At 49.2% G+C, this 9450-nt stretch overlaps 1 protein-coding gene across 1 annotated transcript in view; it reads left to right on the top strand.

Annotated features, from left to right (window-relative positions):
- Nucleotides 1–1019: 1019 nt before the first annotated feature.
- UBXN2A (UBX domain protein 2A) overlaps nucleotides 1020–9450 on the top strand; it is a 208826-nt gene continuing 200395 nt past the window's right edge. Inside the window, exon 1 of the mRNA XM_058668219.1 lies at nucleotides 1020–1170. The gene's annotated coding sequence lies outside the window, so the exon portion shown is untranslated. The remainder of the gene's footprint in view (nucleotides 1171–9450) is intronic.

Genomic DNA, 9450 nt, shown 5'->3' with positions numbered 1-9450 from the left:
TGGGGACCTGCAAGGAGCTAGTGCAGGCAACAGTGGCCACTTGGCACATGGACGGTAAAGGCTCCCCTGAGGTGGCCCAGCGCGGCCGAGGAGAGAGGCTTAACTGGCTGGTCAAGCAAAGGCCAGCTGGTGCTTTGCCGAGTTAACCAGTTCTTGATACACAATAGGGGAATTTGGAGCGTACCTGTCTGACCTTGTCCTGGATAGCAAACAAGGCAGTGCCTAAAGCCTGTGGGGCCTGGGGCTCCTCACGGTGAGGTTCACTGGGCGGAGGTGCACTTCATACAGTTCAGCATCGTCCCAGTCCAGGAAAATCTCCTCCAAAGACTCATTCTGGGGCTGAAGAGTTCAGAGGCTTGTGAGGAGGTCCTGGGTTTGTCATGCCCAGATTTTGAGATCACCAGGAGTCTGAAGTCGATCCAAGTGCACGAGGATGGTTTATTTAAGTTCAGCACATCCCAGCCTGGGTTCTTGGTTGAGAGCAGGCAGCTGGCCGGTCGGGAGCAACACCCCTTACCGAGAGTGTGGACCCAACTGCACATTCATAGGGTTTTTATAGGACAGTCCACAGTAGTCTGAAAGGGGGAAATTCACATTAGCCTGCAAGGTGAGGGGAAATAGCACACATTCCCTACCTGTCTCGGCTGGACAGCCCATGCCTCCAGCAACTAAGGGAAGCACCCACTTAATTACTTGGAGCCACCTGCGAGATAACCAGACTTAGCTGGGCCTTGATTCCTAAGAATTGGGGCCCATCAGCGCTAAAGGTCACATAGGCCACTAAAGGTCACGTAGGCCGTTTAGCCTGCAAGGTCACCCAGTTTCCTAGTAGCAATGAGCCATGAACAAGTGGTTGGGATTTTGATACTGCAGTTGTTCAGGTTCTCAGGCAGCCCTGCACCTGAGCCTTCCGCCCGGGGGAAGAGCGAATGAGCGGCGGCTGACAGCCCTGCGTCAGGCCTCGGCCGTCGGCGGGCGGCCCGGCAGGCCCCGCCCCTGCGCGCGCTCCTCCCGGCCACGCAGGGCCCGCCCTCCCGGCCGAGCCTGAGGGAGGCGGCGCCGGCGGAGTCTGAGGAGGTCTAGGGCGCCCGGTGACCGAGGGGGCTGCAGCGCCGCGGCGGGGGTGTCGGCGGCCCTGTGAGTGAACAGACGCCGAGGCCGCGGCCGAGGGTGAGTTCCCGGGGGCCGTGCCGCGCTCGGCGGGGTGAGGGGGCCGGGCGCCCGCGGGCGTTTCCCGGGCCGGGCCCTGGGGTGGGTTGCGGGGGTTGTCTCGGACCACGTCGCGTCGGTGTCGGGGTGCGGAGGGTCTGCCGCCCGGGGAAGGGCGCTGGCGGTCCGAGGTCGGGGCGAGACCCCGCGGAGCTCAGGTGAGCGGCGGGTCTCGGGCTGCCGACTCCTGCTGCTTCCGCGGCGAGCTCGGGGCGCGACCCGGGTCCGGAGATGGCGGGAGCGAGTGTTTGAGGGCGGCGTGCGTCACCTGCAGCGCGCTTTCGGAGGTCATACATTCGCTAGGTCCCTGCTGGATCCCTTCTCTGTCCTTTGCCCCCTTAACGCCCTGTCATGGAGAGTGTATATATACTCCTGGTGACTTGTCAGTGTGGCGTCCAGGGTTGCTTCCCTGGTACGTAATTGGAGAGGACTCAGCATGAACCTGAGTACAAGGGAGGGCCGTGTGACGTGTGCGCGGAAGACACCTGTGCTCTTTGGTTTTAGTGGGAAAACCCCTGCTGAAAGTTGCTGTTGCTGTTATTGAGCATAGAAAGTTAGTCTAGGCACCAATGAAATCCGCCAAAAAAAGAATAAAAAAACCACGAGGAATACCAGCTGTGAGCAGGAAGGAGAAATATGTTAAACATGCTAATAATGACCCCCAGGCAAAATACAGAGAGAACTTGGGAGCCTTCACACAAAAAGGAATCAAAAGATAAAGCACTGTCCTTCAGCGACCTCATCCTGCTTGTAATGGCGAGATTGGCAGCAATTCATAACTGTTGAATTACCAAAACCACTTGAACAGGACCCTCGGAGCATGCCCCACATCAGGGACCTGGGATGGATGAGAGACTGGGCGGGGCTTCTCCCTTTACCCCAGATATAGGAAAAAAAATGTGGAAGAATAACCCTCTTTCCTGTAGGTCTTGAACCTTTGTGCCCTAATTAACTTTGTAAAGATTGTCAAAAATAAAAATATATATATATAAAAATAAAAAATGTATGAGGCCAAAAAAAACTTTGAAAAAAAGGTAAAACACTGAAATCTGAAGATTCCACCCACTTTTTTTTTTTTAATTAATGGAAGATCCTGTTTTAAGAAAAGCTATCATCCCAGCACGGTGGCCTGGCGGCTAAAGTCCTCGCCTTGAACACGCCGCAGAAATCCCATATGGGCATTGGTTCTAATCCCGGCAGCTCCACTTCCCATCCAGCTCCCTGCTTGTGGTCTGGGAAAGCAGTTGAGTATGGCCCAAAGCCTTGGGACCCTGCGCCCGCGTAGGAGACCCAGAAGAGGCTCCTGGCTTTGGATTGGCTCAGCACCAGACATTGTGGCCTCTAGGGGAGTGAACCATCTGATGGAAGATTTCCTCTCTGTCTCTCCTCTCTGTAATTTGCCTTTCCAATAAAAATAAAATAAATCTTTTTTTAAAAGATTTATTTTTATTACAAAATCAGATATATACAGAGGAGGAGAGATAGAGAGGAATATCTTCCGTCCACAGATTCACTCCCCAAGTGAGCGCAGCAGCAGGTGCTGCGCCAATCTGGAGCCGATCAGGAGCCAGGAACTTCCTCCAGGTCTCCCACACTGGTGCAGTGTCCCAAGGCATTGGGCCGTCCTCAACTGCTTTCCCAGGCCACAAGCAGGGAGCTGGATGGGAAATGGAGGTGCCGGGACTAGAACCGACGCCCATATGGGATCCCGGGGCATTCAGGGCAAGGACTTTAGCCGCTAGGCCATGCTGCCAGGCCCAAAATAAAATAAATCTTAAAAAAAAAAATTGATGCAATAAAAGGACAAATTTGTGAAAAGTTTACAAAATGATAAATATATATGAATAATGGACAGTAAAAGCTCAATATCCTTAGCAATAATTTAAATAAAAAGTAGAACTAATCTGTTCTTCATCTTGACTGCTTTTAGACACTGAATTGGTTGGGGACAAGAAGTGAGACTAACTTGGGAGACAGTCGCAGTTTGGAACAAGTATTGTCACAGTAAAGGCAGGGCAAATTCAAGGATACCTAACTGGGCCACCTGCATTTTCAGTAACTGATTTATTGAAACAATCATGACGTTTTCTAAAGCAGGTTGTATTGGAAAACGGCTTTGCAAGGTAAAATCCTGTATCTTCAAGGAGCTTTGGAATGAGAAGATCATGCTTGAGTGCCCTTCCCCATCCCTGTCCAGATTTCAGCCTTTGGCTAGGATTTCCTTATTTAATTGCTGTCATCATTATTACTTTGGTTTGGGCGTGTATAACTCTCCCAGTAACAACCTTGATATGTTTGGTAGTGATGCTATTCAGAGTTAGGTTACTCTTGTAGCCTTCGAGGCCTAATATTCTATAAGAAAGCTCAGAAAGAAGAACCCCATATGGAAATGTGATTCATTCATTTCTTCCATATGTTGAGTACCAGGAATAGCCTTAGCCTTAAAGAGACACTTCATTATCTGTATAAAGATGGGATATACAGGCCTGGTGCAGTAGCCTAGCAGCTAAGGTCCTTACCTGGGAAAGCAGTTGAGGATAGCCCAAAGTCTTGGGACCCTGCACCTGCATGGGAGACCCGGAAGAGGCTCCTGGTTCCTGGTTTCATTGTGGCTGCTTGGGGAGTGAATCAATGGATGAAAGAGCTTCTCTCTGTCTCTTATCTCTGTATATCTGACTTCCCAATAAAAGTAAATAAATCTTAAAAAAATTGAATAAATACTTAAGTTTAAGTAAGTTTAGTGAAATTTCATCAAGGCTTGCATTGCAGTGCAGTGAGCTAAGCAGCCTGTCACGCCTAAATCCTGTAGGCGTGCTACACGTTTTGGCTGTTCTACTTCCAATCCAGCTCCCTGCTAACACGGTTGGGAAAGCAATGGAAGATGGCCCGGGTACTTCAGAACCCTGCACCCATGTGGTAGACTCAGATGAAGCTCCTGGGTCCTGGCTTCAGCCTGGCCTAGCCTCAGCCACTGTGGCCATTTGGGTAGTGAACCAGTAGAAGAAAGATCTCTTGTTCGCTCTCCATCTCTTTCTCTCCTTAAAATGAACAGGATCTTTAGATAACAGAAAATTGAGTCTACAGGTATTCCTTACCACTCTCTTTAACAGAGATTATGATGAAGATGGGAACTAATGTTCGGTTCTCAATTGCCTCCTTTAGTCCTTAAAACAGTGTTGTGTGAGAGAAGTGTTACTGTGTTACTGGTTAGGCAACTGGAACTCAGAGAGTTAAATGACATGTACAAGATCACCTTGTTCAGCAGGGATGCAGCCAATATTCCAGTATAACTTAATTTAAATACAGGGATCTGGCATTGTGGCATAGCAGTTATTGGAGTGTGGGTTCAGGGAATCCTACCATTCATGTGGGAGACTGGGGTGAACTCCTGGCTCTTGGCCCAGATGTGGCTGTTATAGCCATTTTGGGAGCGAATCATTGGATTGAATATTTCTTTCAATCTCTCTCTCTCTCTCTCTCTCTCTCTCCCCCCCCCTTGTCTTTCTTGCCCACATTTCACATAAATAAATCTCTTTTTACGATATTTTTGGGGAATTCAGGATCTAAGATGTCTTCACTCCCTTCTGTCATAAACAAAGCAACTTATCAGTAGTTCCTCACTATTTGATGATAAAAAATAATTTGCTAACCACCAGTGAAACTCCTAGTGGAATCCTTTAAGGAGAGCTATTTGTTTTTGGTTTGCTGTGCACTGTGAAAGAAACAATGTATAAGTCATGGTATCCTCACGGGCATCAGATCAGGTTGGGAGAACTCATAGAAACCAGAATAAACAATCTCAGGCAAAATAATTTCAGTGCCAAAAACTGAATGCTTAGGAGAGTATTAGATGCTCAACATTTCACCTTTATGACAAAGTGGATCTTGAGCGACTTGAGGGAGAGTTAGGGTTTGAATGCCTTGAACAGTAGTTACAATGTAAGAGTGAAAGGGAAATAGTGTCACGTTTATGAGACAGTAAAGATCCTGTGTAAAAGATTGTCTTGAAATTTTAATGTATTGATTTCTATTCTTTTCTTTTAAAGATTTATTTATTTTTATTACAAAGTCAGAAATACATAGAGGAGGAGAGACAGAGAGGAAGATCTTCCATCCGATGATTCACTCCCCAAGTGACCACAACGATCAGTGCTCAGCCTATCCAAAGCCAGGAGCCTGGAACCTCTTCCAATTCTCCCATGTGGGTGCAGGGTCCCAAAGCATTGGGCCGTCCTCGACTGCTTTCCCAGGCCAAAAGCAGGGAGCTGGATGGGAAGTGGAGAGGCCAGGACTAGAACCGGCGCCCATATGGGATCCCCGCATGTTCAAGGTGAGGACTTTAGCTGCTAGGCCACACCTCCGGGCCTTGATTTCTATTCTTTATTTAGATACAGTTGTATGATATGTTACATATTTTGGGGGGTAGTTGTCACTGTTGCAGTCTAGTAACATTGGTTAGTCCATTGTACAGTTTCTTTTCCCCAAGGCAAGCAAGTCATACAAAACGAAAAGTAAACACACTGCACTTGCCTTGGAGCTACTAATCATAAAGAAATTTGGCGTTAATCCCCCCTCCCCCAAGATTTATGTTTTTGAGAGGCAGAGTTATAGAAAAAGTAGACATATCTTCCATCTACTGATCTACTTCCCAAGTGGCCACAACAGGCAGGGCAAGGTGAAAGTCAGGAACCTGGAACTCCATCAGAGTCTCCCGTGTGAATCCCAGGGGTACAAACTCTTGGGCCATCTGTTGTTTTCCCAGGCATATTCACAAGGAGTTGAATCAAAAGAGGAATAGCTGGGTCTCAGGGCGGCAGGCAGCAGCTTAACCTATTATGCTGCAGAGTTAGCCTTTCCTGGTAGTGGAACAGAAAGATCCCCCCTTTCACAAGGGGTCCTGTTACACACCTACCGTGAAGGAATACTGACGAATTGAGATAGGACCTGCTGGATTTCCCCACCACTTGTTGTTTGAATGGCAGAGTGACAGAAAGGGAGACACAGTGGACAGAACCTTCTTCCACTGACTCTGTCCAAATGCTTGCAACAGCAGGGGCCAGGGCAGACTGAAATCAGGAGCCAGTGTGCCACCCACGTGGGTGGCGGGGACCCAAGTTACTGAGTCAGCATCTGCTGCCTTCCAAAGTGCATGTTGGCAAGAAACAGTGCTGCCAAGATGAAGGCCCAGGCATTCGGTTATGGGTTGAGTGTCTTAAGTAGAGATTTAAAAAAAAAAAATTCATTTTTATTGGAAAGTCAGATCTACAGAGAGAAAGATCTTTCATCCACTTTTCTACTCACCAAGTGGCCGCAACGGTCGGAAATGAACTGATTTGAAGCCAGAAGCTTCTTCTGGGTCGCCCACGCAAGTGCAGGGTCCCAAGGCTTTGGACCATCCTAAACTGCTTTTAACCAGATCCTCTTCTGGGTTTCCCACGCGGGTGCAGGGTCCCAAAGCTTTGGGCCGTCCTCGACTGCCTTCCCAGGCCACAAGCAGGGAGCTGGATGGGAAGTAGAACAGCTGGGATATGAACCAATGCCCATATGGGATCCTGGCGGTGCATGTAAGGCAAGGACTTAAACTACTAGGTTACTGTGCTGGGCCTAAGTAGTGACTTTCTTTTAAGCATCTTTTTTTTTTTTTTTTTTTTTTTTCTTTTTTAACTAGAAAGGAAGATATACAGAGAGAAGGAGATAGAGAAAGATCTTCCATCCGCTGGCTCACTCCCCAAGTAGCCACAATGGCTGGAGCTCAGCCAATCCGAAGCCAGGTGCCACAAGCTTCTTTCAGATCTCCCACGTGGGTGCAGGGTCCCATGGCTTTGGGCAGTCTTCGACTGCTTTTGCAAGCCACAAGCAGGGAGCTGGATGGGAAGTAGAGCGGTTGGGATAAGAACTGGCTCCCATATGGAATTCCTGCGGATGCAATGTGAGCCACTAGGCTATTATCATGCTGGTGCTTTAAGTGGTGTTTAATGTACTGTGCTCCAGTACTCTTCCGCCTCACTCAGGTTTGTTTTTTTGAGAATTTTCAATTATTTTTTTTTTTAAAGATTTATTTATTTTTATTGCAAAGTCAGATATACAGAGGGGAGGACAGACAGAAAAGAAGATCTTCCGTCCAATGATTCACTCCCCAAATGACCGCAATGGCCGGTGCTGTGCCGATCCGAAGCCTGGAGACCAGATCCTCTTCCGGGTCTCCACTTGGGTGCAGGGTCCCAAAGCGTTGGGCCGTCCTCGACTGCTTTCCCAGGGCACAAGCTGGATGGGAAGCAGGGCTGCCGGGATTAGAACCAATGCTCATATGGGATCCTGGTGCGTTCAAGGCGAGGACTTCAACTGCTAGGCCACCATGCTGGGGCCCTGGAAGGCAGATTTACACAGCGAATGAGAGAAAAACATCTGCTAGTTCACACCCTATATTGCTGCAAATGGCCGGAGCTGAACTGATCTGAAGCCAGGAGTCAGGAACTGCCTTTGGGTTTGCCATGTAGGTGCAGGGTCCCAGGGCTGTGGGCCGAGGGTCTATTACTTTTCCAAGCCATACGCAGGGAGCTGGTTTATTGGAGCAGCTGGGTCATGAGCTGGTGCCCACATGGGATCCTGGCACTTGCAGCTGGGAGGATTAGCCTATTGAGCCATTGTACCGGGTACTGCTGATTTGGAGTGTAGGTCTTACGTGTTGTAGGAACTCTCTCCCTCTCTTATGTACTGGCTCTGTCTCTCGAGCCATAGAAAGTTTAGCTGGTGCCAGTGGCTGTGTCCCCTGCATCATCATTACCACTCCGAGATTGCTGGCCTTTTTCTGTCTTGAAGTGGCGTCCAAGAGCATCAGTTGTTTGGAAGAAGCAGGCCAATTCATCCTTAGTGTGTATCTAAGCACGAGCCTCTCCCGTACACAGTACTCAGCATGCCCTGTTTGTTCTGATGCCAGGACACACACCCTGATCTCTGATCCCTGATACCTCAGGGCTGTTGCATCTGGGATCAATGGGATCTGAAAGCCTGGGTTTCTTGGCGATGCCAAAGACCATCAGTGGGGCTTCCCTGTTCCCAAGATGCTTTCTGACCTCGGGCTCCTGGCCTGTGGCTGTTGGAACTGCCTAGAACCCAGTAGGTCTCTGAGACCAGTGCAGTGTTGCACAGTGGCTACATCGCCCAGGCCTTGTGAGGTACGTGGCTTGCCAGAAGCCATCAGTGCCCTGCCACCCCAACACTCTAGCTTTAAACCCCTAGCCAACCTCAGTGATGCACGTGGGTACAGCATTCCTTGGATCCCTGAGGCCCCCAGCTGTCCGCTGTCAGGCCAGCACTGTGCTACACTGTGGGTCCGATATGCCTCAGGCCCCAGAGGTCCCCACCTGCCTGCTCCCACACTGGCATGTTGACATTTGTTGCAACCTGCCTGTGATCCCAGCGTCCGGTCACTGGCCTGCCTGTTTTCAGGCTGGCTGTTCGGTGCACTGCAGATGCCAATTCCCTATTACCCATAAAGCCTCTGGCCTAGGTAGGCCCCAGGACTGTTGGTTGTCCATGACTTATTTACACAGAGTGTCTGCAAATTTGAACTTGGCCTGAAGTGTGGACCCAAACTCCCTAAAGCCGTAGTCATTTTTAACAAGTACAATCATAGTATGACATACTGCAATCCAGTAAGAGCTGCCGAAGAGGATCAAGATAAAAAGTCAGTAAAACTTGTGCCTTAGAGTGCCATACCCTTAATATGGAGAAAGTAAAGGTACTTACCTTTTACCTTCTGAAGGGGAGTTTGAGGTCTGCAGCTGGTTCATTGGAGTAGGCAGGCATGGGAGTGCCTGGTCCCATGCTGAGTGGTTCCAACTCCAGGCCCCCTCCCTGCTTGTCTAGGCAACCGCCTCAGTTGCATGGGGCATCCTCCAGGAACCTCAACCTGTGCAGCAGGCTCAGGCTATAGGTGTTCCCCCCAAGGCCTAGTCAGGAGAGAAAAGGGAGAAGAAAGAAGGGCTTTATTTTAAAGATGAAAATGACATCTTTGAGATTGGTCGTTTTTTTTCTTAAGATTTATTTTTATTTGAAAAGCAGATTTAGAGAGGAGAGGCAATGATGTTCCATCCATTGGTCCATTTCTCAAATGGGCTAAGGGCTAGAGAAGCTGGGCCAGTCTGAAGCCACAGCGTCTTCTGATCTCTCATGTGGTTGCAGGGCCAAAGGATTGGAACGCCTTGCTGCCTTTCCAGGCGTATCAGCAGGGAGTTGGAT

Source organism: Ochotona princeps, chromosome 8 (genome assembly GCF_030435755.1).
Source record: "Ochotona princeps isolate mOchPri1 chromosome 8, mOchPri1.hap1, whole genome shotgun sequence".
NCBI lineage: Eukaryota > Metazoa > Chordata > Mammalia > Lagomorpha > Ochotonidae > Ochotona > Ochotona princeps.
The sequence above is the reverse complement of the archived record's forward strand: the minus strand, read 5'-3'. Positions and strand labels throughout refer to the sequence as shown.